The sequence below is a fragment of the Trachypithecus francoisi genome, unplaced genomic scaffold, assembly GCF_009764315.1.
Source record: "Trachypithecus francoisi isolate TF-2019V2 unplaced genomic scaffold, Tfra_2.0 Lachesis_group17, whole genome shotgun sequence".
Lineage (NCBI taxonomy): Eukaryota > Metazoa > Chordata > Mammalia > Primates > Cercopithecidae > Trachypithecus > Trachypithecus francoisi.
The window spans coordinates 77041551-77069004 of NW_022681462.1; the positions used below are offsets into that span (position 1 = coordinate 77041551).

At 44.7% G+C, this 27454-nt stretch overlaps 1 long non-coding RNA gene across 1 annotated transcript; it reads left to right on the forward strand.

Annotated features, from left to right (window-relative positions):
• Positions 1 to 20705: 20705 nt before the first annotated feature.
• On the forward strand, positions 20706 to 25824 carry LOC117062509. The gene is made up of 2 exons (XR_004428409.1): positions 20706 to 22751; positions 25607 to 25824. It is a non-coding gene; the product is annotated as an uncharacterized LOC117062509 (long non-coding RNA).
• Positions 25825 to 27454: the final 1630 nt, after the last annotated feature.

Genomic DNA, 27454 nt, shown 5'->3' on the forward strand with positions numbered 1-27454 from the left:
GTGATCCGCCCGTCTCGGCCTCCCAAAGTGCTGGGATTACAGGCTTGAGCCACCGCGCCCGGCCACTTTTCTGTATTTTTAAATCTTCCCTCCTCAACATGTTTTTTTCACAATGATTTTGTAAACTGAACCCAGTAAGAATATTCCACAGTAGGACAGGACAGTATTTACTCTCCTGTTTTACAGGTAAGGGGAACGAGATTAAGAAAAATTGTTTTGCCAGCCATTTTTTATCTTTTTTACTAGTTAGTCCCAGGGTGCTGACTTTCTTGGGATGTGTTCTGTTACTCATAATTAACAATAATATTGATAACATAGGAAATAAACAAGGGAGATTCATTCCATACTTTCTTTACTATCCATAGTACCTGATAGGACACAGTTCTTATCTCCAAACAGCTTTCATTCAAAGATGGAAGAATTCAAAGTTTGTATTGGGCAGGGGCTTTGGGGGATGCTGCAGCACGAGCTGAAGAGCCCTCTTCGTTTTCCTGGCTTCCACCTGGGTGAGAAAGGGTCAGAAATCTGAAAGACTGAGTAAACTTCACACTGAAAGAGTGTGAGGTTATGTAAAGAGGCTGCTAATAGATAAACTAAAATTTGAATTGGATTCACTAAATATTGTCTTTTCCCCCACACTATCTAACAGATGGAGGGCAGGACTGAGAAGAGGAGGGGAGGCTTGGAGGGAGACCAGATCAGTTGTTGAGAAAAATAAGGAGTAATGCTTTTTCTGTGCAGCAGAATTGTAAGTGTCAGTCACTTTGTGGCCTGATTGCACTTGAGCACAGGGAATTTTATGGAAGGAGGGATCTGCATATTGTTCATTCACACATTTAGTCAATGAGTATTTATTGAGCACCTACTCTATGCCAGGAACTGTGCAAGACTGGCATTCAGGGATGAATAGACCCCGTCCTGGCTCTCTGTGGTTCACAGTCTAGTCAGGGAGCCTCAAGGAGCCCCAAATATCCAGGGAGTTAGAATTAATGCTGTGATCTGATAAGCGGTGAGTGTCAGGGGTCATGCAAACCCAAGGAAAGCTCACAACCCCGGGCCAGGAAGGCTTCCAGGAGGAGATGACATTTACTCACCATACTCCAGCCATGCTGCTCTTCTTGAAGCTGCACATTCCTCCCCACTCAAGGGTATCTGCCCTTACTGTTCCCTCAGAATCAAATGCTGTTCCATCTCCTTTTGACAGTCCACTCCTACGCTTCTCCAGGTCTTGGCATAAACACCACTTTTTCAAGGAGGCTTTCCCTGACCTCCCTACCCTTAAATTTACACAAAGACTGCTCTTTTATTTTTTTTTCCTCATACCCCATTCCTTTCCATGACAACACAAGTATGTGTATATCTAAGTGAATTTTTAAATAACTGTTTACATTTTTCACTAGTATAGAAGCTCCTCAAGGTAGACTTTACTCTGTGTAGTGCAGTGTCTGCCACAGAGAGAGTGCTCAGTAAATATTAAAGGGGCACACGCGTAAAATTACCCCAATGCAGGCCACAAGGGTTCTTGAGACAAGTTAAGAAGCCTTCTGAATCTCAGTTTCTTCATCTGAAAAAATGCATCTACTTCATAGGATTTCTGTAGTGTTGTAGGCTGAACAATGGCCCCCAGTGACGATTATGTTCTAATCCCTGGAACTTGTGGCTGTGTCTTCGCAGGTGTGATTAAGGTAAGGATGTTGAGATGGGAAGATTCTCCTGGATGACTCAGGTGGGTCTGGTGTCATCACAGGAGTCCTTATAAGAGGGAGGCAGATTAGAGGGGCAGAAGGTGAGGTGATAACAGAAACAGAGAGACTTGAAGATATTATATTATTGGCCTTGAAGATGGAGGAAGAGGCCAAAAGTAAAGGACTGCAAGTTGGATGAGGCAAAAAATAGGTTCTTCCTTGGAGCCTTCACAAGGAACCACTCTTGCTGACATTTTGATTTTGGCCTGTAAGACTCATTTGGGACTTCTGACCTCTAGAACTATAAGAGAAAAATATTATATTATTTTAAGCCTCTAACTATGTAGGAATTTGTTGTAGCAGCAAAAGGAAACTGATACATACAGAGATCAAATAAGATAACGTGTGAGAAGACTCTTAGAAAAGCACAAAGCCAGGAATCATTATTAGTTTATGACAGCTCCCCTTTTGTTTATTCCATTTCTGCACAGTACTATGTAAGTTCCAGCTACCATAATGAGAGGAGATGCTTGAATAATAGCCCTAAACCCCAAGGAAGGATATTTTTTCATGGTTTATAATTGCCATAGAGCTTGAAAATCTTCCAGGTCTTATAGTTCTTAATTATGCTCTCATGCATATGCATCAATTACCCACATGCTCCTACTTAGTTTGTTAATGCAAAGATTGTTTAAAAAAAATTTGGAATGGTTTCCTCTGCATGCATTTCCCTCTGAAAATATCCTATGAAATATTTTATCTCCACTGCAATGATCTGCTTCAGCTGGGACTTGCTTGCCAATCTTCCCCAGCACAACGGAATTAAACCTCCGCTCTCTTCTGTTCCAGTCCTGGGGCCTGTTTATTCTACCTGGCAATCCTCTCCACAAAACTCCCAATGGCTTAATTGCAGATTTGGTTCTCTGGGTTTGTGTCTGCTTTGCTGGGTATGGTCTGCAATCCAGGAAAAACCAGGGAGCGCCTGACCTAGAAGTTTATATTTAAATGGCAGTGGAGGAGGAAGAAAGGGTGTTGATGTTTTTGCTTGCTGTGTCTCCCTGTTACAAGTGGCTTTGTTGGGTTTGTGATTCAAGCCCACTGAACGCCAGCTGAGTCTCTGTGATAGAGGGGTGGTTCCCCATGCAGATCAATGACTTTGCCACGTGAGCCCATGTAAATTTCCTGTGTGACTCTTCTGGTGACGTTCAGTTCCACCTGGCTCAGTTGCCCAATTTGGAAATCAGGTCCTCCTCTTCTTTCTGCTCCATCTCTCCTTTCCTTTGCCCTTGTTCTAGAGACAATCATAGAAACTATACCTAATTATTTGTGTTGGGGAAATCCAAATAGATCTCCCTGGAGACATTTTCATCACGTGGACCAATGTTTTTCTCTTGGTGAACTAAAGGATAGTGGTCTGCTCTCAGTTTTTGAGTGCTAGAGCATATACTTTTTAAAAAATTTCTTTTGTGAGAGAGGAGATCTCACCTTCAAAGTCTCTACTTTATAATATTTGAGCTATATCATTAGGTAAACCCCTTAACTTCTCTGTATCAAGGTTTCCTTTTCTGTCAGATAAAAATAATAATATAATCAGTAGGCAGGGCATGGTGCCTCACACCTGTAATCCTAGCACTTTGGGAGGCCCAAGCGGGAGAATCATTTGAGTTCAGCAGTTTGAGACCATCCTGGGCAACATAGCAAGACCCTGTCTCTACTAAAAATAAAAAAACTTAGCCAGGCATGGTGGCATGTGGCTGTAGTCTCAGCTACTTGAGTGACTGAAGCAGTAGGATGGCTCAAGCCCAGAAGATGGAGACTGCAGTGACCCATGATTGTATTATTGAGCTTCAGCCTGGGCAACAGATTGAGACCCTGTCTCAAAATAATAATAATAATAATAATAATAATATTACAAACATGGTATGTCATTGGGAGAATTAAAATAATATGTAAATGTACATATTAAACATGGTTGTTCTTAGAATACTGGTTTCTTTCCCTGTCTCTCACTCTCGTTTTCAAGCTTGAGGAAGCATGTGCACCATCTATGAGGGTGCTAAGAAGACTATGAGTCTTCTTTAAAGGAAGACTCTGGGCTTTTGGTCTACAGAGCCAGGTTCAGTTGGTCTTGGGAGAAGTTGGGGAATCTGTACTTTGAGCAAGTTTCCTAGGTGTCATTGATGCTGGTGGTTTTCAAATTCTGCTTTTAGAGACTGTTTCACGGGCTGCAAAAGCAATAAGCTTGGACCATAAACATTTTTAGGGCATGGCCTCTGTGGTGTCAACTTGTGTTTACTCACAATGCCTGTGGCAAGAGGTAACCAACACACATTGATATCAAATGAGTACCTCTGTACTCTTTCAGTATTACCTGATTTATTTTTTTCAAGTTTTACCGCTCATGGCAATTAGAGGGCTGTGTATAAAGTACACTACTGCAACAGTCTATCATCTGAGCCTTCAAACATATTCCTAAGGGAAGTTCGAAACTCCCATTCTCTCCCCGCATTCCAGCATGTCCAAATCTAACTGTCTTTCAATAAGTCTCAGTTCGAATGCCATGTTCTCTATGAAGCCTTCCCCAGTTGAAGCTAACAGTGCCCTCTGCTCCAACCAGTTTCTCTATGTCATTTAAAGTGGATTAATTCTATTATTTCTTTTCTATTTGCCTTTGCTCTCTCAGCAGCTTAGAAGTTTTGATGGTTTTACCTGTAATATCTCACAAATCCATTCCCTTCTCCCATCTTGGCCACAAATGTTCCAGGCCCGGCTCCATTATTTTGCTTTTATTAACCAAAAAGCTAGTCTCTTCTTGACCTGTCTACACCATTCTAGCCCTTTCTAGAAAATTGCTCTTTTTTGTAGCCAAAGGGGGCTTTTGAACACAGGAGTGTGGTAACATCATGCCTCCTTACTCGCCTGCACTCCCACTTAAAACCCTTCAATGGCACTGCCTCTCTGTGCTATTAAGGTAAAGCCTAGAGCTCCTAACATGACCTTCAGAGCTGTGTTGGGTCTAGCTGCCTCCCCTCCTTCTCCAGTCTCATCTTGCGTTATGGGATCTCACTCAGGTCTCTTTGCAATTTCTTGAATGCAACATGCCTCCTCTGGCCACTGGGCCTTTGCATATGCCTAGAATTCTCTTCCCATCCCAGCTGCTAGGCTAGCTAACTTTGTTTTCAGCACTGAGTACACTTGCTCAGGAAAGTCTCCTCTTGAGCTCAGTAGAGAGATGGTGTAAAGTACTATGTCACTGTGAGGTTTGGAGACAAATATTTTCTAGTGAGCAAGAAGGTGAGTGCTGTGACTAGGTAAGTGGAGTGTGAAGGGATGGGTGGGGTGAGAGGTATAGGGTCTCTGGATTGAGATCAGTAATACAGATATTTCATTAATGTTTATCTCCACAAGAACAAGCCTTTGTCTGTTTTGTTCACTCTGTCTTCTTCACCTTAGCTGGTAAGACTTAACACATACCAGGTGCTCAGTATACATTTGGTGAATGAATAAAGGAGTAATGATGGATAAAGAATGTGCAGTTTTTACTTTGAGTCGGGGCTCTCATTTTGGACCCACTGAGAAAGCATCTGGTTTCATTACATCCTGGGAATCAGAATTAGGCAACTGGTCTCTAGTTAATAAGTCAGAATTGAAAATTTTGGGAACACTAATTCATGGCTTAACTTGGACTCAAACTATACTGATTAGTTGCAATATGACTATCTTCAGTAAATTTAGGTCCTCAAAATATTCTAAGAAAGTAAATTTTGTAAAGTCTGGAACAGACTTCAGGAGACAGATGGCTCTAGAGTACTATGTCGACGAGAATTTTGAAGACACAGTGTTTCAGAGAGCGAGACGGTGACTGCTATGATTAGGTAAATGGAATGTGGAGGAACGGATGGGGTGAGAGATGTGGAGTTTCTCGATTGAGATCACATACCCTCCATCCAACACTGAAACCTAACAGTAGAATGTAAGAGTAGATCTGGCTTGGAGTGGGGAGGTGATGGGAAAATAAAGAACACATTCTGGAAAAGGATGTTCAAAAGGTGAAAAAAACACGGAAAAAGAAGGATTGAATGAACGGCAGCAGTACCCAGAGCCTACAGGAAATAAAAAGGGTCAAGAGAATGACTGGGCACTGTGGTTCATACCTGTAATGCTAGCACTTTGGGAGGCCGAGGTAGGCGGATCACCAGAGGTCAGGAGTTCGAGACCAGCCTGACCAACATGGAGAAACACTGTCTTTACTAATAATACAAAAATTAGCCAGGCGCGGTGGTGCATGCCTGTAATCCCAGCTACTCGGGAGGCTGAGGCATGAGATTCGCTTGAACCTGGGAGGCGGAGGTTGCAGTGAGCTGACATTGCACCATTGCACTCTAGCCTGGGCAAGAGTGAAACTCCATCTCAAAAAAAAAAAACAGGAAGGAAAGAAAGAGAGAGAGAGAGAGAAAGAAAGAAAGAAAGAAAGAAAGAAAGAAAGAAAGAAGAAAGAAGGAAAGAAGGAAAGGAAAGGAAAGGAAAGAGAGAGAGAGAGAGAGAGAGAGAAAGAAAGAAAGAAAGAGGCAAGAGATTCTAATCCCAGAAGCTGCCATTGGCATAGGCAGGGTTTCCTGAACCCGCAACCAAGCTTCCTTCCCAGGTAATAGCCAGCAGCCCCAATTAAGGAGATTGTCCAAGGCAGTCATAACTGCAATGTGCTCTTGTCCCTTATTTCTCATATGACTGCCTAGTCTAGAGCAGTTTCCTGAGCAGAAGTAAGCCATCCAGATTCTTCTCTTAAAATCTGAAATTGGAATAGTGAGGGATTAGGAGAATTATTTATCAGAATCTGAGCCTAAGGCATATATAGAAATGGGGCCAGAATTGGCTTTAAGGCAAGCCCAAGCTGAAGTTATGGGAGCAGAAATGAGGGGTGAGGAAACAGATCTACAGAGAGAAGATAGCCTGGGACAGAGAGAGGCAGAAATGCAGGACTGTTTGCATCAGGGATAACAGCGACTTGGGCCCTGTACCTGTCAATTTCTTGGATTCTGTTTCCAAGAGGCCTGCCTGACTGGGTCAAATCACTGTGAGTTCTGTATCTGTTCAATAAACTCTTGTTTAAGTGGGCTAGCTTAGCTTAAGTGTATCTCTCTCTCTGTTCTCTATATTCAAAAGAAATTTGAGAAGCAGTTGGTGATTGAACATGCAATGGGGCAAACCATTTCATCCTGAACTGGGGATGTGCCTGAGAAGACCCAACTTTCCCAAAGGAACCAAGAACACAGCCTTGGAAGAAATGAACTGGAAATATCATGCTCATCTGTAAGTAAGCTGAAAGCTAGTTCTTGTGTGTATGTATACAGTGGCATTCCCTATTACTCATACTTGACTTGGGGAGATTCTCCTGATTGGACATCTGACCTAGTGTGAGTCAGGCTAATGCCCTGCAATGGAGGAACAATGCTATGGTGGAGCCCCCAACACCAAGGTCCCAAGTGGAGACTCTTCTTTGTGGCCTTGGGAGGTGGTAGTGGAAATGACCAGGAAATGAATTCATTTGGTTTTCCTCCCCATGGCAGCCTGGCCTTACCTAAGGGTTTGTAGGCCCCCTTTCCATGCTTTTCTAGATTATTTGTAAGGGATTGGTACCACACTGAGGCTCTTGTAAAATCACACTGGCTGCTATTCCCCTTGGACAGTGTCTCAGTCACCAGCTCTAAACGCCTTCAGATGTTCAAGGCTGCAGACTCAGCACCCACTTTGTCGGCCTACATGTTGTCAGCCAGTCAGCAAGTGTTTCCTAAGCATCCCCTGGGAGCCCATTTCTGTAGCAGGTGCTCTGTGCACTTGACTTCTACATGTGAAGAAAACAGTTAATTGACTGCTTGATGTGCTCTCCTGTTGGAAAGGTTCTGCTGCTTTGGTGGGCATTGCCAGGGAAACCAGACCAATAGTCTGTTAATTAATTAATGCAACAGTGATTGCACCCAACCTTAGCTTAACAGAAGAGAAAACTGATTAGAATAATTTGCTTCTTGGTGAGGAATGGGTCAAAGAGAAACGCAGAGTTTTACAGAAAACTCTTTGTCCCATTTTAAAGCTGACTGGAAAAAAACACAGATAATGGGTGTGGAGGCAGTGATGGATGAAAATAGTTCATGTTATAATCAACCAGAAGACCAGCAGCTAAATACTGGAATGCTGGCTTCGGAAGAAAGGAAATCACAGCATCAAGAGTCAATCACAGGTAAGGCTCAAGTGCAGAGTTAGGATTCAGACCCCTTGTAGAGGCTAGCCTTCTAATCAGGGATCCTGAAAAGATCCACTTAGAAGGGCTTTGATGGAAACAGTTGGGAATTCAGGAAGAAAGACACAGACATGTATGTTTTGTGTAATTTTTTTTTTGTTTAATTGTGTGTATATGTGTGTTATAACAAAAATAATTTGTGATTGTCCAGGTTTTTCGAAGATTATTGATGGTTTATTAAGTTTATTTTATACAAAAAATAAACTACATAATGGTTTTTTTTACTTAAGGAGGCAAATTATTTTTCCCATAGTCCTGGCTGTCAAAGCACAAAAAGTGCTTTGAGCCTTGTTCTTGAACCATAAGTTTTCTGGTGGACTCCAAAGGAACTCTTTTGTAGGCTGCACTAAGCCAATCAGATACTTTCTGTCTTCAAGACTGTACACTAAAAAAGTAAATTAGTTACTATTGAAACCTTGGATAAGGTGAGAAAGGAAGTCACAGAGACTTGGTATTAGGCAGCCATTTTTTTTTTCCATGAAAACCCAGAAACAGAGAACAAGACTAGAAATAAGGAGAATTAATTAATTAATTAATTAATTCCTTATTCAAAAGTTTTACTGAATCCCTTCTATAAGCCATACCCTCTTCTGGGCACAGATGATACAATAGTGAATAGAACAAAGTTCCTTTCCTCATGGAATTTACATGCTAGTGAGGCAAAGGAGAGACAAGAAATAAATAAACATATTATATGCTCAGGCAATAATAAGTGCTACGAAGGAAAATAAAGCTGCTAAGGCAATAGAGATTGATGGGATTGAGAGGCTGCTATTTCAGATAAAGAGGGCAGGAAGGTGAAAGAGGAGAGTAATCCATGTGGACATCCAGGGGAAAGAGTGAAGTGGGTAGCTGAGAAGATTAGGGACAAGCTTCACGTAGTCCTAGAGAAATGGAGACAGGAAATCTCAAGATCTGGCCATCCTATTGCCCTTGGGTACTGTAAGATACTCTGTCATGCATCTAATGAATTGTCCCTTTTAGCATAAGCCAGTTTGAGGGTTTTTCCTTTTTTTGCAGCTAACAGATTCCATTTCTAAATCCAGAAGGTGAGTCTACAGCAGTTAGCTATGAGCTACCTAGAATTCCGGCCCAGGCTCCCTAGTCAGAGAGTGTGACTCTTCACCACCACCCGATGGCAATATCCTTGCAGCACAGGGGCCTTCACAAGGGCAAAACCCAGTTTGGGAGCCAAAGAGATGCCAAGAGATAATAACTCTGCAGCTGTTTCTTATTCCAGTGTTAGCAAATCTCGAAACTGAGAAGAATTATATTCTTGAAAGCATTAAAAGAGCATTTATTTGTGCCAGGGTCATTCTGTTTTGGCTGGAGGGTTCAGGGAAATGTGGAGAGGTGAGCTGTGATTTTTTGAATTGAGGGCCAGAGCTGGTCCCCCTCTTGGATTCAGTTTATGCAGATTACTCATTGATGTTTCTGAACGATTCTACATGTAAACCTGGGGTCTGATCTATTTCTGGCCTTCTGATCTCACTATAACTAAAAAACCAACCAATAAAATGGGAACTCTCTAGAATTACATGGATCCTTGAGGCACACATGTACTCAAATGTCAGCAAGGAATATATGCAGCAGTGTAGTTGGGGGTTACGACTGCTGCTGCGCTTGTGTTCAAGGGAAATAATATGTATTGAGTAACCTGGTGCCAGACACTTGACATACGTTATCTCCTATGCCCAAAGAATTTACCCCTTTCTAAAGATAAGAAAACTGAGCTTCAGAGAGATTCAGTACCTTGATGAATTAAAAAAAAAAAAAAAGGCTGATTTGCAGCTGGGCACAGTGGCTCACGCCTGTAATCTCAGCACTTTGGGAGGCTGAGGCGGGCAGATCATGAGGTCAGGAGTTTGAGACCAGCCTGGTCAACATGGTGAAACCTTGTCTCTACTAAAAATACAAAAATTAGCCAGACGTGGTGGCTGGTGCCTGTAATCCCAACTACTCAGTGATTTGCTTTCCAGGAAACTGATTTGCTTTCTAGGAAGCTGATTTGCTTTCTAGGAAGCTGATTTGCTTTCCAGGAAGCTGATTTGCTTTCTAGGAAACCAGGGCGAGTATTAAATGACCAGCGAGTAGGCAAGGCTAGGAGCAAAAGTGCACATTTATTTTTGGTCCCCCAGCTTCAGGAAAGAAGGTGTGGGGGAGGGGTGAGGTCCATCGGTCTCCGGCAGGGGAGGCCGGGGGAGTCACCCGGTGGAGCTCTTGGGCAGAGTTCCTACAGTCCCGACAGGAGAGAGGGCTGAGGAAGTGCGCCCAGCGCGCGGGCTGGGAGCGGCTTTTATGTCCTGGGCCTGGGAGTGGGAGGGCAGTGGGCGGGACGTAGGCGGGTCAGGGGCCGGGCAGTGGGTGTGGCTAGGTGGGTTCCGGTTTTTCTCCTTCGGAGGTCGGGTTGCGCCTGCACAGTCCACCTGTGTCTTTCCCGGGCGCGGGAAAGCTGACGGTGAAGAACCCAGAACTGCGCCATCTTGTCTCCGTTCGTCCAAACAGTCCAAACTTTTATTGATAATAGTGATAAGGGGTGCCGTGGTCTGTCTGGCTACTTCCTGCTGTTAAAGGACGTCGTTAAGGTTGGGGTCTATGGTTGGTATTTGGACGTATGGATGAAGAAGCATCTGGTTGAAGGTGACGCGCGTGATCTCTTGAACTTTGGCTCGGAGAAATTTGATTAAAACAGGCATGAGACATAAGACAAAACAGAGGATTAGTATGGGAATTAGGAATGGGAGCATCTGCTGTATTACGGGCAGCAGCCATATCGGTGGTCTGGGGGTGAAGGGGGTATTGTAGGTTTTTAATTCTGCTTTAATCCTGTTTAGGGTTTGGATGTTAGTGTCTACTAGGCCTGACTCGTTTACGTAATAGCAGCATTCTTCTCCTAAGAAGAGACATGTTCCTCCTTTTTCGGCAGTAAGTAAATCTAATGCTCGCCTATTTTGTGCTGCTACCTGGGCCACCGAGGTAATTTGACGCTACAGAGAGGCCAGGCTTTCAGCTGAAGCCTCTATGGCCTCTCAGATTTGAGCTGCTAGAGATCGGGTAGACTGTACTGAGTAGGCAAGTGCCCCAGTTCCAAGCCCGGACGCCACTAGGGAGGAGGCCAGGGAGACTCCGATGACTAGGGGAAGGAAGACAGCCCGTTTTTGGAGGTCATTAGGAGGAGGGTGAAATTGTATGACAGGTTCAGCTATTTCTGCTTTGCTATATAAGGTTAAACTAGGTACTAGGGACACTGGGACACAGAGGGATTGACCGATGGATGTGTGATTAAGGACCTTGAAGAGGGTTTTGTTGCACCAGAAATAACCTCCGATGGGAGCCGTCTGGGTCTTAGCAGGTGGCTGGGTATAATTACACCAGGAGGTGTTTGGGGTAGAGTAGCAGAAAGGAAGGATTGGACTTTCTGGGTTTTGGTATAGTGGGACTTGGAGTAAGAACGGTTTTTGGGAGGTGCCTGTGGAGTTAGTTGTAACCTCAAAAGCAGTAGGTAAGGGGACTGCCACTAAGGGGGCTCTTTCAAGGGCCGCACAGAGGAAACAGTGGGAGAGATTTGTTAGGTTGGCTGCCCGTGTTAGGTTTAACCCTTGATGGACTAGTTTTAACCATGAGAAGGGGTCCTTATTGGAGGAGTGTAATTGATCTTGTAAGGCCTGTTCTTGTGATTGTATGGCTAAGGTTAAATTCTGTAGGGCTTGTATGTTTTGAGGAAGGGATTTTTGCTGGACAAGTGTTCTTTTTATCAGGAGAGTAGCCATGGGAAATGAACTAAGAATTGTGTAGCCTGTGTAGAGTCCACCTTTGACTCCGTCTGCCCATCGGGGGGTCCCATGGGTCTTTGATATTTAATTGGTATTGAAGGGGGGTTCGTGGATTCGCAACGGTGAAGAGAGCAGTGGGTTTCTCCTGTCTCAAGGTTGCATAATGGATGTTACAATAAATATAAGGACACCCTAGGTTCTTTTGTTTCCAGTACGTCTTACAATTGTAATATGTCTGGTCGTGCAGGAAGCAGAGAGCCTTAGCTCTGGCTGCACTGCAACATGATAGGGTGAAATTTATAGTAAGTTGGGGTTGGCAGCCTGAAGGGGGGCAGTCAGCAGTGCCTTGTAGCTGTGAGTGCTGTTTATTTTTGCATGACCAGGTTTCAACTATAGAGAATCTCCATATGAAAGTTGGGTTAGTAATAGAGATTGAAATGCAAAAAAAAGATAGTAATATAAGTATGAAATAGTACTTCATCTTCAGTGTAATCACAGGGTACACCTTGTCACTGAAGATGTTCTATAAAGGTAAGCGGGAGAACCACTGTGATGGGCTATTATCTGGAGGCAAGTAGGGATCTGGGGTAAGATATTGGAATTCTGTTATGTTTATACAGAGTATGGTGAGAAATCGGGATAAGCGTAAGAGATCAAGGAACATGTGGTGGTTGGGAGAATTTGGTGAATTTGAGACGCGTAGGGGTAAGTCTAGTAGATGTCCACTGATTGTTCTGTGGGGGCCTTTTTTAATTGTGATATATGGACTCAGTGCATGTGTCCTAGAAGTTTGGCTGCTGTGTATGTGGATAGGAGGACAGTGTAGGGACCTTTCCACCTGGGTTGAAGATCTTTGGCTTGGATATCTTTTAAGTATACTTGGTCTCCTGGGCTGAGAGAGAGATGTGGGCTATAGGTGTCTGTTGGAGGGGGGTGTGCTAGTTCTGCATGTTGTATCAGGAGTTGTCTCAAGAGGGTGAGGTATGGGAGATAAGTTGCCAGCGGGGAAGAAAGGGTGGGTAACTGCTGGAGGGTGAGGGGCCGGCCGTAAACTAATTCAAACGGACTGAGGCCTGTCGGACTCCGTGGGGCTGCTTGCAGCCGGGTTAGGGCTAAAGGGAGGAGATTTACCCACGATTGTCGAGTCTCGAGGGAGAGTTTGGTGAGCTGTTGTTTGATGAGTCCGTTAGCCTTTTCTACCTTACCAGAAGACTGAGGTCTGTAAGGAATGTGGAGTTTCCAGGTCATGTGTAGGAGGGCTGCCACCTGTTGGACTACCTTGGAGATGAATGCTGGGCTGTTGTCAGACTGAAGAGTGAGCGGGAGGCCAAACCTAGGAATAATGTGTTCAGTGAGTATGGAGGCAACTATATTGGCGGTTTCTCCTGTAGTAGGATAGGCTTCTATCCATCCTGAAAAAGTATCAACGAGGGTTAAGAGATATTTGAATTTTTTATGTTTTGGCATATGTGTGAAATCAATTTGCCAGTCTTCGCCTGGTTGGTGTCCTCTGAGTTGGTGGCTGGGATGGGGATTACGCAATGCACCTTGAGGATTTGTCTTTAGGCAGATAGGGCACTGCTGGTTGATTGTAAGTAAGTGTTTTTGTAGTGTTGGACAGTGGAAGAGGGGATTTAGAAAATTGTATAAGGCTTTGGGTCCTATGTGTAAAGAATTATGTATGTCTGTTAGAATGGTACGGAGTTGTCTTTCAGGAATAACTAATTTGTTATCAATATATATCCAGTCGTCTGTAGTTAGTTTGGCTGTTGGATTTTGTAATAGTTTGGCCTTTTCCTCTTGGGTATAAATAGGGGTATATTGAGGAGAGAGAAAACAAATAGAAGGAAGCGTGGGGGTGGAGAATCCGGCCGCCGATTTGGCAGTGGTGTCAGCAAAACTATTGCCAGCTGCTACCGGGTTAGATGGAGTTTGGTGGCCTTTACAATGTATAATGGCTACCTTGGAAGGTGCCGACAGTGCATCTAGTAGTTTGAGTATTTGTTTTTTGTTGATAATAGGGGTACCGCAGGTGGTTAAAAACCCTCTCTCTTTCCAGATGACTGAATGGGTGTGTGCAATTAGGAAAGCATATTTAGAACCTGTGTATATGTTTACTGTTTTTCCTTTTGATAGGAGGAGTACCTTGGTTAGTGCAGTGAGTTCTGCCTGCTGTGATGTGGTCCCTTGTGGTAGGGGTTTTGCCTCTAAAACTGTGGAGGAGGTAACTACTGCATATCCTGCCTGTCTGTTTCCTTGAGGGTTGATAAAGGAGCTGCCATCCACAAATAGAGTTAGTTGTGCATTCTGAAGGGGCTGGTCATGCAAGTGTAGGTGGCTGGGGGGTTGAGCCTCCAGGACTTCAGGACAAGAATGTTTAGTATGAGGTGGTTTGAGAGAGTCTGGCAGTAAAGTGGCTGGATTTAGAGCGGAGCAAACTTCTAAAGTAACAGTGGGGTCTTCTATGAATAAGAGATGGAAAAGTTGGAGCTGGGATGGAGCTAAGTGGCTAATACTTTTATGAGAGATGAGATCCTGAAGATGGTGTGTGGAGAGGACTGTTAGATTACTGCCTCTAATGAGCTTTTTCACTTCCTGGGTCAGGCAGGCTGCCGCTGCCAACACACGCAGACAGGGTTGCCAGCCTTGTACAGTTGGGTCTAGTTGTTTGGATAGATAGGCCACAGTGCGGTGGGTGCTGCCGACAGACTGGGCTAAGAGACCAACTGCCACTTTCTGCCTTTCATCTGTAAAGAGTTGGAAGGGACGCTGGAAATCAGGCAGTGAGAGAGTGGGTTGTGAGAGAAGGCAAGCTTTTAAGTGGGTGAAATGAGTCGAGATTAACTTGGGGTTGGACAAAGGCCCCTGTGGGGTTTCTTTAATGGTGGCGTATAAAGGTTTGGCTAAGATTCCAAAATTGGGGATCCAATGTCTGAAGAAGCCTGTTAGACCTAGGAAGGATTGAACTTCTTTTGCATCTTGAGGGGGAAAAGGTTTCGAATTAGGGCCACACGGTCGGTCGTTAGTGACCGGGTTGTTGGGATGATTTCAATTCCCAAGTATGTGACGGTTTGGCGAGAAATTTGGACCTTGTGTTTAGATACTCTATAACCTAGTGAGCCTAAATGGTTGAGGAGAGTTGCAGTGTCTAGAAGAGAGTCTTGTTTGGTAGGGTTACAGATTAGGAGATCATCTACATACTGCAGAACTTTGCTATTAGTGAGGGGGCAGGAGGCCAGGTCTTTTGCTAAGGCCTGACCGAAGAAGTGGGGGCTGTCCCGGAACCCTTGTGGGAGGACTGTCCACATCAGTTGAGTGGAGGTGTGTGTGTCTGGGTCTTCCCATGTGAAAGCAAAAAGGAACTGGCAGTCTGTGTGTAGGGGTATGGTAAAGAAAGCATCCTTAAGGTCTAGCATAGTAAAATAAGTAGAATTGGTGGGGATATGGGACAGAAGGGTGTAAGGGTTGGGAACTACAGGGTGCGTTGGACGGATAGCCTCATTGACTAGCCGAAGATCTTGTACTAACCTACACGTTCCGTCCGCCTTTTTGACTGGAAGTATTGGAGTATTACAGGGGAAATGGGTGCGGACAAGAATATGTTGACTAAGTAGCCGCGTGATAATTGGCTTTAAACCTTGTAGATGTGTCAGAGAGAGAGAGAATTGGGGGCGGTTTGGGAAATGAGTGGGGTCTTTGAGCTTGACAAGAACTGGTGGGTGGTGGGCCGCTATGACCGGGATGGAAGTGTCCCACACTTGAGGGTGTACAAAAATTGGGAAGATGGGGGGTGGGAGTGGCATAGGAGGAACGTGAGCGCATGCACAAAGCATGAACAACAGGTCATGAGGGGATTGAAGGGGAGTAGATAAGGTGGTGGGAATGGATATGGAGGCCTTTAAGGTGCTCAAGATGTCTCGGCCTAATAAGGGGTAGGGCATGAGAGTATAATGAGGAACGAGTGCGCAAAGCAGTTGTCGGCCAGGCAGCAATTAAGGAGAGGAGTTTTTTGCGGAGTGGATGGCTTTCCGTTTACTCCTACTACAGAGATATTGGATGGAAGGCTAGGTCCAGAGAAGGATGGCAAAACAGAATAGGTAGCCCCGCTGTCGATCAAAAAATTAATTGTCTTACCCACTACCAGGAGAGTTACCTACGGCTCGGCGAGGGTGATGGGGGTCCCCGAGTCTCGGCACCTTCAGTTGTCATTGTCCAGATGTAGGAGCTGGCAGGAGCTCCCAGGATCCTGGGAAAGGGGGTCACGTTGAGACGTGGCACCTGTTCTCAGGGTGGGGCAATCAGACTTCCAGTGTCCTTCCTGTTGGCAAGCAGGGCAGGGGGTTGCTGGTGGACGAGGGTTAGGACATTCGCTGGCCCAATGTCCTGATGCCTTGCACTTATAGCAAGGCTGTTTTGGGGCTCGGGGGCCTTGTGGACACCTGTTGGCATAGTGTCCTGCCTCGCCGCATTTATAGCAGGCTCCTTTTTTAGCCTTGGAGTTTGCGGGGTGTGTGCTCTCTGGTTTGGGGTTATAACTGGGCTGTAAAGCCACCGCTAGGAGCTGTACTTTCTGTTTGAGGCGAGCCTGCCGCTGTGCCTCAGCTGGTTCCTCTCTGGCATTATAGACCTTAAAGGCTAGTTTAACTAGGTCTTGTATTGGTGTCTCGGGGCCATTTTCCACCTTTTGGAGTTTTTTGCAAATGTCAGGAGCTGATTTGGAAATGAAATGAGATGCCAAAATGGTGGCCCCTGTGGGGGAGGCCGGATCTAGCCGGGTATATTGGGTTAGAGTCTCAGTTAGCCTATTTAGGAATGCGGCTGGATTTATTCTTCCGGATTTTGAGAAATTTCTTTTAATTTGTTAAAATTTACGGCCTTGTTTGAAGCCATTTGCATACCAGCCAACAGGCACTGGACCATGATGTCTCTCCTACGGTACCCAGGCTGGCCTACCTGGTAGTCCCAGTCTGGGTCTGCCGAAGGGACTGCTTGCTCCCCTAGTGGAATGGTGGGGTCAGTTAAATGTTGTTGGTTGGCGTGCTGCCTGGCGGCTGCTAGGATGCGCTCTTGCTCCTCAGGGTTTAGGGTAGAGGTTAGGATAACCTGGAGGTCATGCCAAGTTAAGTCATAGGCCTGAAAAAGGTATCTAAATTCCTTTATGTATACAGTGGGATTAGCTGAGAAATCCCCTAAACGCTTCTCAATGTTGGAAAGGTCAGCCAGTGAAAAAGGGACATGTACTCTGACTACCCCCTCCGCCCCAGCTACCTCTCACAAAGGCGCTAACACTGTAGGAGGGTGTGGGGCAGGAGTGGGGGTGTCAGCAGGGCACTTAGAGCGGGTGTGTGCAGAGATAGGGGACCCAAGGCAGCCAGTTGGGGGCCCCGAAGGAGGCACGGGACCGAGTGGATTACTAGTAGATAAGGAGGAGGAAGGAGGAGTCTGGACGGGGGGAGGAGGAGGAGTCTGGGAAGGAAGGGAGGGGGTGGAGAGAGAGGGGAGAGAAGGAGGAGTATAGGGCAGGTCGGGACGAGAGCGTAAGGCCCAAAAGCCTTATATGTAATTAATTTCAGACCACTTGCCTAGTCGCTGGCAGAAATTGCTGAGGTCGGTTAAGACATTGTGGTCTAGGGTGCCCTCTGGTCGCCACTGAGACTGATTGTCTAGTTTGTATTGGGGCCACGCCACAGTGGAGAGGAAAATTAACCGCTTTCTTTTGAGGTCTTGTTCGAGTTATAGAGTTTTTAGATTGGCTAGGAGGCACCCTAAAGGGGTGCTCTTTGGAAATTTGGACTGGGGGTTTCCCATTTGTTTCCTCTTTACTTGCACAATGGACACAATGGAAGTGGAAGTGGATCTCTGCCTGGCTTCAAAGCGTCCTTTGGAACCAGCAGAGACAGACTGGAGGCTCTTGGAGCCAAGGTGGAGATTACCTTCAGGCAGACGTCTCCGTCCTGAACGGGTCTCCCGAGCCACTTGGTGGCTCAAAAGTGGGCCTCGGACCTGCGCAGGATTTTTGGCCAAGGGAGGTAAAGAGGAGACAAGGGCACTTACCCCAGAGAGGCCGTGAGAGTGAGGGAAGCGGGTCTCAGGTCCTGGTCCGCCCGGGGCGTGGAAGCAGGAGGAGGTTCCTCAATCCTCAGAGGCCTGAGGAGAGGAGGGGTCTCCTCCCGGGTTTCGACACCAGCTGATTTGCTTTCCAGGAAACTGATTTGCTTTCTAGGAAGCTGATTTGCTTTCCAGGAAGCTGATTTGCTTTCTAGGAAAGCAGGGTGAGTATTAAATGATCAGCAAGTAGGCAAGGCTAGGAGCAAAACTGCACATTTATTTTTGGTCCCCCAGCTTCAGGAAAGAAGGTGTGGGGGAGGGGTGAGGTCGTAGGTCTCTAGGGGAGGCCAGGGGAGTCACCCCCACCGAGTTCCTACAGTCCAGACAGGAGTGAGGGCTGAGGAAGTGCGCCCAGCGCAGGGGCTGGGAGCGGCTTTTATGTCCTGGGCCTAGGAGTGGGCGGGCAGTGGGAGGGACATAGGCGGGTCGGAGGCCAGGCAGTGGGCGTGGCTAGGTGGGTTCCGATTTTTCTCCGTCGGAGGTCGGGTTGCGCCTGGGCAGTCCACCTGTGTCTTTCCCGGGTGCGGAAAAGCTGACGGTGAAGAACCTGGAACTGCGCCATCTTGCCTCTGTTCATCCAAACACTCAGAAGGCTGAGGCAGGAGAATTGCTTGAACCTGGGAGGCGGAGGTTGCAATGAGCCGAGATCACCCCACTGCACCCCAGTCTGGGTGACAGCGCGAGACTCTGTCTTGAAAAAAAAATGTTGATTTGCAAACAATTGAAGATGCGTCTGGCTGGTAAAGCAGGAACAGAATATTAAAAAGATTTTGAGGTGCTCACAGAGAACCAGGGCTAAGCTTCCAGAGGGGATCCTAACACTAGACAGCTGAACTGGTGTGATGAGGGAACCACGGCTACTCTCATAGAGAACTGCATGCCAGTATCTGCAGCACTGCCACTTCTATTCCGGAACTCCGCTGGACTGCTTCTGCTCTTGCTGCCGACACTGTGCTTCTTTTGCACCAGGAATTAGACCTTTACTCTGTCACCAGTCCCACTTCTCTTTTGTCTCACCAGCTCTAAGGTAAAAAGTTTGGTGCCAAGGCTTGATTGGCAGAGTGTAAATCTGGGCTTTAGCTGCAAGGAAGGCTAGGAAAGGAAGTAGCTGGTATTTTTCAACTCTGTTGGCAAAGGCTGTTTCAGTCTCTCATCAAAGTGGGGAAATTCCCCCAAGATAGAAAGTAGCTCAGATGGAGGCAGCCAAACAAAAGTCACATGCCCACCGGAGCTGCAGCAGTGACATAGTCAGTGAGGGGTGGGTTTGGTGCTCTATTTCCAGAGCCCACTTCATATTTCCTCTTGCAGGGGTCCCAAAGTGGAAGACAATGCTCACTTTTTAAGATGTTGTTGAAAAACCATAGTGTTGAGCATTTTCAATATGCCCAACATTGTAACTAAGATGTGAGGGTATAAAGGTGCAAAAGACGTGATGTGATGGTTGCCCTGCAAGTGATAGCGTCACCTTCATCACATAGTCCTGAGCAACAGTAATGGATGACTAGTTTATTGATTACCTTCGGTACCAGGTGCTTTGTATACATTATCTCTAAAGCCTGACAACAACCCTGCAAAAAGGTACTCTTAATGCCAGATGATGAAACTGAGACTAGAAAGGTTACATAATATGTTCAAGTCACACAATTAATGAGTAGCAAATCCCAGGGTAGAAAATGAGGTCTCGGCTGGGCGCGGTGGCTCAAGCCTGTAATCCCAGCACTTTGGGAGGCCGAGACAGGTGGATCACGAGGTCAGGAGATCAAGACCATCCTGGCTAACACAGTGAAACCCCGTCTCTACTAAAAAAAAAAAAAAACCAAAAACTAGCCGGGCGAGGTGGCGGGCGCCTGTAGTCCCAGCTACTGGGGAGGCTGAGGCAGGAGAATGGTGTAAACCCAGGAGGTGGAGGTTGCAGTGAGCTGGGATCCGGCCACTGCACTCCAGCCTGGGCGACAGTGAGATTCCGTCTCAAAAAAAAAAAAAAAAGAAAGAAAATGAGGTCTCTCTGGCCAACTCCAAACTGGGGAAACTGGGGCCAGAAAGATTCAGTCGTTTGGCAAAAGTCTGGTGTCAGTTGATAGCAGAGTTGGGATCAGAACACTAGCCTCTGACTCTAGTCCTTATGAGCTGAGCTGACTCCACACTGTGTTCAGCACTGCCTTGTCTGGCATTGCCTGGCCCCTCTTTACCTTCATTGTTCTGAATGCCTTTTATTCAGTCCTGAGGTTTTCAAACATGTCCTTTCCAGATCCATTGTTTTGAGGGACAGTGACCATCTCAGCTGATCCTGCCCAGGAGTGGGGAGATGTTACTGAAGCCAGACCACCCAGAGACCTCCTGAGGGCAGGCTGGAGAATCAGGGCATCAGCCAGGTGATCTGTAAGGTCACAGCCTGATCTGCTCTCCATGATGAGGGTTCCTCCCTAGGGAGTGTGACTCGTTCGTGGAGAGAAAGTTCTGGATCTTAACTCCCCTCTGCGAGACTGCTGGGCTTTGTCTCAGGTGATCACCTTGACTGCTGGCAAGTTCTGTCCCTAAAGGACAAAGACAGTCAGCTGGTAATGGTGAACTTCCTAGTGAGAAAAGAGGACTTTTGAAAAAGGAACCTGTTCAATGAGCACCGTTATTGTCTCAGAGAACCTGTGGCAGGGGCGTGTCATGAGTGAAGTTATGAGGGGGTTCCATGTCTGGTAGGGAGAGACGATATAAAAGAGGTCATGAGAGGCCAGGAGAAAGGAGAGATACATAGAGAAAGGAGAGAGAGAGATAATATGAAGTAGGACAGTTGGTTCTTTACTCCACATCTTTCTTTCACACCTTGAACTACTGGCCCAGTTTCTACCATGATTTTCTAACCTTAGTTTTCATATTGCTTCTTAATGTAAACATGATCTATATCTAAGGCTTACACATTATTATTGTTGCTGTATTAGCATCAATGGGCCATTTCCATTCAGTTTCTATAAATGGGATCTCATACCACCTCTCTGCCCCGAATTCCCCCCTCCCCTCTCTGTGTGTGTGTGTGTGTGTGTGTGTGTGTCTGTCTCTCTCTCTGTCACACACACATCCCACACACTAGTGAAAACTGCAGGGTCATTTGCTGCACCCTGGAGATTACTTTGTGTTTGAGAGTCCCAAGAAAAACCCATCAGCCATCAAGGGTTTTAATTATTTATTTTTAATCACACAAGGAATGCATGACTATGTTCTGGTTGTAAAAAATTCACACAATACATCTGAAATGAAAGTCTCCCCAAGGGAATAATTTTAAACAGCTCTGGTCCTCACCCACCAGCCCCCCAGTCTGTGGTGGACCAGTGCTGGGAGATGTCAGTGGACCTGGTAAAGGTTTAGGGAAACACTGAGCTCTTGTAATACAGGGAAGGCTAGGGAAGCAGGGATCACCTGTGAAATGAAATGGGCGTAGTTAATGGAACTTATCCTTTACGTTTAGGAGTTGTTGACTTTGCCAGGGATGTGCTCTTCAATTTTTGCAGTTTTCTTTTAAGGGAGTGAGGAAGAGGAGGCCTGGGCTCCTGTATCTCTGTAGGGACTCACTCTTTTCTCTAATGGGCTGCCTGAAGACAGCAAGCATCACAGGCAGACGCTCAGCATTCTGCTGTACTTGCCCATAGCAAGTGGTAAGATTTTTGTCAAATTCATGTGTTTCTCACCAATATTCTAATATTGGGTATTTCCTTTATGACTTGATAAGCCCCTGTACAAATTTGCCATGGGGCCAAATGGAGATGAATGAAGAGTTTTAGTAAAGAAGTCAGAAATGTATTGAATGAAAGAAAGATCCAGATAGAAAGTCTCTTGGAGACCACTGATTTAGTTCTTCACTTTTTAGAAGAAGACATGAAAGTCCAGAGAGGTTTGGTCCAATGCCCCAAGTTACATAGGCAGAGTTGGGAGCACAGAGAAAACCAGAATTCCGGTTTCAGATTCCCAGCCTGGTGTTCCTTCCATTACGCCAACGTTGGAATCCCCCCACCACTGCTAGCTACCTAGAAAACCTGGGCTGGTCTCAATAACCCTGGGCCCCAGTTTTATCATCACTCTATCTCCCTTAGGGTAGCATCGCTAAGAGCATCTAATAAAATTGTGACTGTTAAGTACCATGCAAATAGCCAAGCAATTTTCAAGCACACACAAAAAATGAACTTCTTTTCAGTTACTGGAAAGACACATTCTTCATTAGTTAGTCATGTACAGTAGCGTTTCGCGAAGCATCACCTAACTGGATCAAAGATTTTAGGAATCTGACTCTGGAAGCTTTGCTGTTTTATTTTGTTTTGCCTTTTTAAGTTTCTTAAAAATTGGTGTTATATGATCATAGGACATTATTTTAAATTCATTTAGGTGTGATAATGGTGCTGTGATTATGTTGGCAGATGTTATTAATTTGGGGAATGCATGCTGAAGTACTTCTGGGTTGTTTAGGGTATTATTTAAGTGTTATATATTATGACATCTGTAATTTACCTTTTAATGGTTCAGCAATTATAAACCCATGCATATGTGGGCACATACATATATGGCAAAACATTAACATTTTTTGAATCTAGGTATATTACATGTGTGGGTGTTGAATATACTATTGTTCTATTTTTCTATATATTTGAAAATTTTTATAATAAAGTAGCCTATAAAATAAATTCTTCCAATGACTCTGATTCTCTCTAATGTTTTGAGAACCACTAATGTAGAGCTGTAGAACATGTGACCAATGACAGTCTGTGAGTGGTCTCTCCATGTGACTGATTATGACATGGGATTGTCTATGCTCCTGGTTCCAGATTAAGAAGAAAATAAAAGAAAATCTTTTAGATTTCCTCCTTGGTGTCCCATCAGAATTGGAACCACTTTTCCTCTGAAATAGTGGTGAGGTTCTATTTTCCCTTGCTTTGTTTTGACAGTCTGATTTGTCGGTTAGTCTGAAATATTGAAACAGTACGCCATCTTTCCCATGTCCAGGGAGGCCTACAGGTGGAACTGATTGGACTTGAAGGTATTGATTAGATCAGTGGTTCCCAAACTTGGGTGCCTAGAGACATCATCCATAAAATTTCAGCAGGCTTAGGGTGAGGCAGTGGCATGTGACTCTTAGCAATAACAAGAGATAATTCTAATGTATATCTAGGTTTGAGACCCAGTGTTTTAAACTATGATGACAACAAAATCAAGGTCATGGATTTGGTTCCCAATTTAAGAGATATTTAGCTTTTCATGAGGAAAAGTTCTATTCCATAGTTACATTCTATACACCATACTCTGTTCTATCATTTTAAAATAGGGGTCCTGGTAGAAAAAAATGAACCAGGAAAAAGAAAAAGGTAATGAATTAGGGCAATTTACAACAGTGACAACAACAAATATATATATATATATATATATATATATATGTGCAAAATCATATTATATGTAGATATCTATATATATAATATGATTTTTCCTTCTTCTTAGAACCTGGTACATTCTGTTATAGAGGTGGCTGCATGTTATTGATGGGTGAAAAGAGGTTTTTATTCATTGTTCTTTGATTACCAAATGTATCAACTACCTCAGGAATTTTGGATGAAAAGGTAAAAATGTTTTGTCAGCATCAGTGAACCGTGATAAAAATGAGTGATGTTTTTTAATGAAGAACACTCGATGAACACTTACCAGGCAAGCATGAAAGGAGAAACTGAACCTCAGGAAACAGAAAAATTAACCCCCACTCACCAAACCATTTTTATTATTATGAATTAACACTTTCTGGGGCCTCTAAAAGAAAGGAAATGCTGTAAAGGAAAACAAGAGCAGCTCTCTGGCATAGCCTTCTTTTCTGCAGTAGGAATCAGCAGGATCCTTCACCAGCACACCATAAAGCAGCTTCCCTTGTTCTTATGTAATACGTCTTTGCAGCTTAAACCTTTAATTAACCAGAGATGTCATCAAGAAAAGTTTGCCAAGGAAGAGGATGCCTGGTTTAATTAAAAAGATTTTTAATAGTTATTAAGGAAATCAATTTGGAATCAGGCCTGAGAGCAGTGATGGGGGAAGAAATCACTGAGAGGAACTTTTCCATCTCTCTGGGTAATGGATTTTAACCCTACGATCTGCACTGCTTTAAAACCCCCAGGGGAGTGGTCCAGGGCATGGAGAAGGATGCTTATCACTCATCATTTTTAAATCTACATCCCAGATCTAAGAGAGCAGTTCTGTCTTATACGGGAGAAGCCCAACCTTTTTGGAATGCAGTTATCCTGGCAATTGAAAGAAATAGGAAACCTTTATAAATTGAAAATCTCCTACCTCATAAGTATAAGCTATTTTTTTCCCCAAAGAGATGCATTATTTCTCCCTGAGGATTTGCACTTGAACTGTACATCAGGCGTTTTCCCATTACTGCTCCAACTGGCCTTCTTCGGATCAAGCTAGAAAAAGGGATTTGGCTCTTTGGAGCATAAGAGAAATATTATTTTCACTTGTCTCATGAAAATGATGACACAAAAGGTGAAATAGCCAGAGGATGGGCAAAATAAATTGTCTATATGGCAAAAACTGTAAAAAGAAAAGAGTTTTTATTTTAAAAAACAGCATTCTGCCAACAGGGGAATGATACTAATATCATCATCTGATACAGCCCAGTTGAGTTCAAATGCTGAAAGCACTTCTCAAATAATCTATGTTTAATTAACATTTGCACAGCACTTAGAGAGGGAAACTGAAGACAGGTGCAGTGCATAGCTGCAAAAGTGACTTTACTGTTGCAATGTATCTATTTCTCAGGTGGACTGAAGCGCCTCTATCTAAGGCTCAACATTACTCAACAGAAACTCAAGAGGAAGGACCAGATCTTTTAACACTCAAGCCTTTGTTCAAATCACCAGCTTACATTTTCTAGAAGAGCTGGAATAGGCCTTATTTATTTGTATTCCTCACAGCAAATTGCCCAGAGTCTTGGTCACAGTGTCTTTGTTCATTGTTTTGCTCATTACCTAGAAACTTCTGGGCTTAGCAGCCTCCCCACCCCACCATAGAAATGCCTCAGCTCCCTGATTCACTTGTTCTGTGAAACTTAGTGAGGGATGTCACTTGGGAGCAATGTTGGGTAATGCTGATATGTTGTAGCCCACAGCTTACCAATGAACTCATCCTGCTGTTGGCAGTTCGTGCAATTTCTCTGGGCTCCACTTTTCTCATTAACAAAATGAGGAGGATTGAATTGCATTAGAGTCCAAGGCCCCTCCTAATTTAATCTGGTGCATTCTTTCCCCTTCATCCTGGCTGGGTAGATCTGTTCCCACATTAGAAAACGGAAACCAGGAAAACTTCAGTGCTTATGGAAACACTAGTGGTTGGAGTAGAGGTTGCAAACTGGCAAGCAGCAGGCTGGATTCAGACTGCAGACCTGTTTATTTAGCCCATCCAATGTTTTGGTGGGCTGGTGGTGGGGGTGATTGAATTCGCTGATAACAGTTAAAATCCAGAAGGTTTCACATCATTATCTGGACTTAGGCTTTTGCTGAGAGGTTGGAAAACTCTGGCAACACTTTATTTGCACTGGCAATGATGAGTTGGAGCTGATTCCTTGCTAGTCCAGTGTGGACCCCACTACTCCCTACTGTGTCCTCAACATGAAGGTTGAATAGTGGTTTCAACAATAGCAGTTGTTGTCATTGTGTTTATGCTGTTTTTCCCCTGACCCTATCCCATTTCACTCATTCATGTTACTTTCATGGCGCATGTAGGTATGTGAGTGAGAGGAAGAGGTTGTTGGAAGAATGATTGGTGTCTGGTGTCAGGAATCCCTTGCCCTTCAAAGAGACAGTGTGCTTCTACCTGGCTGCTTCCATGAGCTGCAACATGGGTAAAACATCTTCAGCTGGGTGGATAGGATAAGACTGTCATTGACTGATATGCGCAACCTAATGACTTCCTTAGTTACTTAAAGCTGGCTTCATTTGTCCAAATTGTCTGTTCTTTGGATAATCATCTTGCCTATTGTTTATTTAGAATAATGCCCCACATGAACATTTAGAGTATCCCAAGTTCAGCACACACACAAAAGAACTTAAATAGCAAACCTACATTTTTACTCCTCTAAGAAAATCAAGTTTCCTTCTAGAACCATCACCAGAAGTCCTTCTGTTCATTACAGTGGCCTCTAATTTATTGTCTAAAATAGAAATTTATTGAAAGTAAAATGATGCAGTATTAATAATTATGCCAGAAAAATCAGAATAAACCAGGATTTTCCCAAGCAAACTGGGGCATAAAGCCACCCTGCTCAATGTGCAACATCTAGTAGTGACTTGACGACAAAATCTGCCATCGGCCACTAGAGGTTATACTGGATTGTCCCACGTCCACTCCTGGGGTATGCTTGGCTCCTCTTGCTGTTGAAGTCCTATCCAGACCGGAGAGGCCCCATCACAGTTCTCTATTCCTTCTTGGATCTGAGCTCTCCTGCCCACTTCTACCTTTCACTCATGCCTCTCAGCTTAAGCTTAACAGGAAACACTGTCTTTGTCAGAGATAATGCAGGTGGCTCTCAGATTTGGCTGTCTGAAATTGGGGACCTGGGGAGTGACATCTGTCCTTAGATCTATTTCTTCGCCTGTGCTGCCCTCTTTCAGAGTCTCCTCTAGATAATTCAAGGGAAATAATTTTCTTTTTCTTTTCTTTTCTTTCTTTTTCTTCTTTTCTTTTCTTTTTTGAGATGGAGCTTCACTCTTGTTGCCCAGGCTGGAGTGCAATGGCGCGATTTCAGCTCAATGCAACCTCCGCCTCCCAGATTCAATCCATCCTCCTGCCACAGCCTCCCGAGTAGCTAGTAGCTGGGATTACAGGTGCCTGACACCATGCCCAGCTAATTTTTGTATTTTTTAGAAGAGACAGAGTTTCGCCATGTTGGCCAGGCTGGTCTCAAACTCCTGACCTCAGGTGATTTGCCTGCCTCGGCCTCCCAAAGTGCTGGGATTACAGGTGTGAGCCACTGCGCAGGTTTCTTTTATTTTCTTTAGGCAAACTGGGTCATACCTTCATGCTAGAACTTTGCATATTCTATGGGGGTGGGGCGAGGTGGGGGAAATTTCTCAGATCACCACAGGGCACCATCACTGAAGATCAAACCACTTTACACAACCAGCAAAGACATATCATTGTAGCAGTATTAAGTTTTACGGTTGGCATTTGGGTGAGGAACAAAGAAAGTTTGGGGCATTTCAAACAGTAAAAGAAGCAGGCTTTTGAAATGCAAAGATATAGATCCCTTTCAAGGAATCGAATATAAGAATAAAAGGAGGGAGAGGAGTTGAGGGTAGTGGGCTGGTGAAAGGAGTTGTTCAACGGAAAGAGAAAGATCCAGAAAGGTGACTGTCAGATCCCTTAGATAAAGCCACCCATCTACCCGTCAAAGATGAGAGGAAAATCCAGCTGGCTTTATTTTTTTGACAAAGGTGCACCGACGTGGCAGAAAGATGAGGTAAGGGGTTGGTAATAGCTCATCCTCATTCACCACGTGGTTTGAACTATTCCATCACTCACTCTATAAGAAAGCCTTGCAGGAGACCCGGGACATGCGGTTTTGACAGGAT